The sequence below is a fragment of the Marmota marmota genome, unplaced genomic scaffold, assembly GCF_001458135.2.
Source record: "Marmota marmota marmota unplaced genomic scaffold, marMar, whole genome shotgun sequence".
Lineage (NCBI taxonomy): Eukaryota > Metazoa > Chordata > Mammalia > Rodentia > Sciuridae > Marmota > Marmota marmota.
Genome location: NW_026000261.1, coordinates 2486273 through 2490939, shown reverse-complemented (window position 1 = coordinate 2490939; position 4667 = coordinate 2486273). Strand labels below are relative to the sequence as shown.

Below are 4667 nucleotides of genomic sequence, written 5' to 3'. Positions count from 1 at the left end.
TAGCTTTCCCAGGGTGTGTTACATGTTGGGTGATATACAGTTCTGGGGTTTGGGGGAAGCCCTGCTTCCACAACTCCATTAAGCATTGCCCTAGTGAGGACTCTCTGCAGTGACCCTATCTTCACAGTTCTGCTGGGAATGGCCCTAGGGAGGATCTCTGGCAACCCCACTCCTGTGGCAGTTCTCTACCTGGGCCCTGTGGCTCTATGAAGCATCCTTTGAAATGTAGATAAAGACAGTCTTTCTTTCATACTTCTTTTGTTCTGCATTTCTGTTGAGTTAGTATCACAAGCACACCACCCAAGTTTACAGCCTGTGCCCTATAGAGCAGCAGCTCAAGCTGCAACCTGGGCCCATCTGAGCCACAGCTGGGGAGCACTGCAATAAAATGTAGGGAGCAGAGACCCGAGGCAACACTGGAGAGGGAGCCCCTAGTTCCCATGGGTGTTCTAGGCTTCTCTCTTCAGACAATTCTGTTCTGAAGGCCCTACTACCCTGGGCCTGTGACTGGCATGGTTGCCCCAACAATCTCTAAAATGATTTTGGCATCACTATCCTATGGTCTTGATGAATAGGACATAGTTTCCTTTTATTGATTTAATCTCCTTACCAAATGATAGCTTGTTATACCTTTTGTTTTCTCTCTTGGGCATGCTTATTTTCTAAAATATTTTTTTTTATTTGTAAATGAACACACAGTATCTTTATTTATTTTTATGTGGTGCTAAGAATTGAACCCAGTGCCTCACACATGTGAAGCAAGTACTTTACCCCTGAGCTATAGCCCCAGCCCTTATTTATTCTTTTAAAAATTAAAAAAAAAATTAGCTGTAGGTGGACACATCTTTATTTTATTTATTTTTTTATGTGGTGCTGAGGATCTAACCCAGTGTCTCACACGTGCCAGGCAAGCACTCTACCACTGAGCCACAAACCCAGCCCATGCTTATTTATTCTTTATGTGGCCAGCCTCAGAGTTTTCCAGATCTTTACATTCTGCTTCTCTTTTAATTATAAATCCATCTTTAAATCATTTCTATTTTCTTGTATTTTACTACAAGTAGTTGAATGAAGCCACACAGCATTCTGGATACTTTGTGGATGTTTTTCCTAAAACATATCCTAGTTCATCCTTCTTAAATTCTGCCTTCTACAAAATCCTAGGACATGCACAAAATGTATCCAAGTTCTTTGCTATTTCATAACATGAATGGCCCTTTTTCCAGTTTCTAATATCTTGTTCTACATTTCCATCTGAGACCTCATCAGAATAATCTTCACTGTCATGACCTCTTAAGTAATCTCTAAGAAGAATGCAGTTTTCCTTATATTTCTTCTCCTGAGTTCTCATCAGAATCACCTTCAGTGTCCCATCCTCATGACTCCATCTTTTCCCAAAAGCCAAACCTACTAATAGTGCTTCATTGGAGAGTGAACTTCAATATTCATTTTGTGGTGACAAAACTTCAAACCATAATATAATAATCTTAGAAAAAGAAAGTTGTATTTTCAATCCAGTGGATAGAGATGAGGGTTTCAACATTCTTACTGAAGTTAAGTTTCGACAGCTAGAGGTTAAGGAAACTACATGGATATTCTACTTTGAGTATCCTTTTTTGATCTTTTCTGTTATGTGATTTTTTTATCTTAAAAAGTCAAATACTTTTAAAAATGGATGCAGAGGTTGATTATTTCCTTTGAGAATATGTTTCTCTAAGTGTGGTCCTGGGATCAGGAGAAGCTTTATCACCCGGGAATGCAAATTCTCAGGCTCCAATCTGAGAATCAGAAACTCTGGTTGCAGAGCCCAGCAGTCTCTGTTTTATCAATCCCTCCAGGTAATTTTGAGTGTATGCTATAGCTTGAGACCTGCAGATCCAAGCTGACCTGGGACAAGGATCTATATGTTCTCTTGTTGTTCTGCTATGAGGACAATGGTATTGTGTTAGTGAATAGTTAATGTGATTTGTAGTGGGTGATTGGAAGATGGAACAATGCTCAGAAGAATATGATCTCTCATTTTCGATGCTCAGCTCTCAAGAAACTTATCAATCACCCTTTCCCCCCAAGGACTGAGCAGAAGATAATTTTGTGGTACATCCCTGATGTATGCTAAAATTTGAGAATCCCTATTTTAAGATGTTAGCCAGCAATTCCAATAGCTGCCACAAGGTGGATGGTACAATTGTGATGTTTACCCAGAAAGGGCCAATTAACAATAGAAAAAAAGTAGGAACTCAGGTTCTGACTTTTCTACAAAAATGTTAGTATTAATAAGCTGGATGTGTAGATGTGGAAAGATATCAGATATGTGGTGGGAAAAAGTGAATTGTAGAAAATCATTGTAATGTGATATGATCACATTAAAAAACTTTGCATATTTACTTATGAATAGAAATACAAAGGAAATAATTACCCCTAAGAGTAGCCACCTGGGGGTAATAGGGTTAGATGTGACAGCTACAGTTGTGCCAACCTTATCCATTGATTTGCCTTATGTGGTTCAAAAAATGTGGTTCAAAAATATTACATGGAAAATTCCAGAAATAATTCATCAATTTGAAATTGCACACTGTTCTGAGTAGTGTTATGAACTCTTGCACCACACTGGTCCTTCCTGGCCAGGAAGGACATTGTGTATGTCCACACTGTTCTTCACAACCTATCTGTTAGCACTCAGCAGCTGTATCAGATCCATTGTCATGATATTGTTGCGCTTGGGATCAAGGAACCTTATTTTACACAATAGTGGCCCCAATGTGCAAGAGCACTGATATTGGCGACTTGATTATGCCAAAAACAAGCCTTAGATGTGCTTCCTGTAAGTGAAAAGGTAGAAGTTCTCAATTTAGGGGAAAAAAAACCCCTTCATGCTAAGTTTGCTAACATCTACAGTAAGAATGAGAAGGGGGAAAAAAGCATAGTATAAATAGGGGTTTGTGCTATTTCTGCATTCAGGCATTCATTGGGGGTCTAGAAATGTGTCTCCTGCAAATAAGGGGGGACTAGTATATTTTCAAATTTTACTTTATCCACTTTTCCATTTTTGAGTTTGTCATGGTGAATATATATTATTTATAAACTATTTTAATAAACCAGATTTTTGTTGAAGAAGTAATACCCATATAATAAATAATTCAAATAGTACGAAAGGGTAGCCTGTTTTAATAAATGACCCTAAACTTATATTTAAACATTTTAAAATGCTAGTTTATTTTATAAGCAGTAATATTTCATATAAAGCGAGAGAAGGAAAATGCTTCAAAATGCCAAAAGGTGTTGTGGAAATGCAATATCTTAAATTAGAATGAATAAATGAGAAAGAAAAAAAGCAGGACATACATTATATCAACTAGGTTTTCGCTTAGATATGTAATATGCAGAAAACAAAAAGAAATATTACCATGACTTAGGCTGGTCTCTTTATTCATCAACTAGAGTTAATCACCCTAAATAACGCTTTATATTTCTTCTGGTGCTCAAGAAAACCATTTACCATTTTCAGCCACAATGTTTCCAGGCCCTGAAAAGGTCTGGTTTTCTTATTTTCACAGCATCCTGACAAAGGCTGGCAGTTTTCTTCAATGACACTACCTTACCAAAAAATTTTTAGTGGTCAAGTTTTCCCTCCCTCTCCTTTTCTACAGGTTTCAAACGCTGTTAAGTATTCTCTTCTCCTCTTTCTGGAAACAACTTCCTTTCTCAGTGCTGCTAATTAGATTTGGAGACAAGGGGCAGTTCTTTGCCCACTTTTCTTCTATCTTCAGGGGGGAAAAAGATTTTTGGTTCTGTCCTTCTTCCATTTATTTTTTTCTTAAATGCCTGACCTCAAATCAGTGAAAAGCTTCTTCTGGCAGCCAAGTTACCATCTCATTCACTTAACTTCACTTCTTCTAGATGAATGAATGGCTCATATCCATAGAAAAAGCTTTCATTAACATACTGTTTCAGGTTGAATATTTTACAACCTGCTACAGATTTCTATAAGCCCTACTTTAATGCAGATTGCTTTGAAAACATGCTTTGACCTTTCCCCTCAAAATGTTTTAAAAGACATTTAAATATGACAGGCCAGTTTTAGTTAAAGAATAATGTAGTCCTCTCTTGTGTGGCACATGTTCTAAATTTGGAACAATATGGAGAAGTTTAGAAGAGTAAGGATGACATGTCAATTCACAAAGAAGCTATATATTCTTTTTTTTCCTTACTGGGCTAGAAAGTGTCTGTCCTAAATCAATCAGCTCCCATCATAGGCAGTGGTAAAACACTAAAGATGTATTCCCATTGAAATCAAGAGCAAGATAGAAAAGATCTACTACCACCATTGTAATTAATATTTTTATTCCTTAGACAGTTTAATAAAGCAGGAAACAGAAATACTGGAAATCAAGAGATACAATTAACATCTACAAATGAGAGAGATATTTTCCTAACCCAGGGGAGTCTAAATGAAGTGCATTTAAAATGCAAGTTTAAAAGTGTACCAGCTTTCCTAAACATTTCAGTAATCAGTTAGAAAACACAGCAGAGAGCCATTTGCTATAACACCAAAAAATGAATAAGATAAAAATTTTCATATTGTTAATTTCTTCAAAGCAGTTCTAATAAAAATAAATCACAAAGATAGGGGCTGGGAGTGTGTAGGGTATAGTTCAGTAATGGTTTCA

General features: G+C 36.9%; 1 pseudogene; it reads left to right on the top strand.

Moving 5' to 3' along the window:
* The first annotated feature begins 4096 nt into the window (after positions 1 to 4096).
* On the top strand, positions 4097 to 4196 carry LOC125614316 (annotated as a pseudogene).
* The last annotated feature ends 471 nt before the right edge of the window (positions 4197 to 4667 follow it).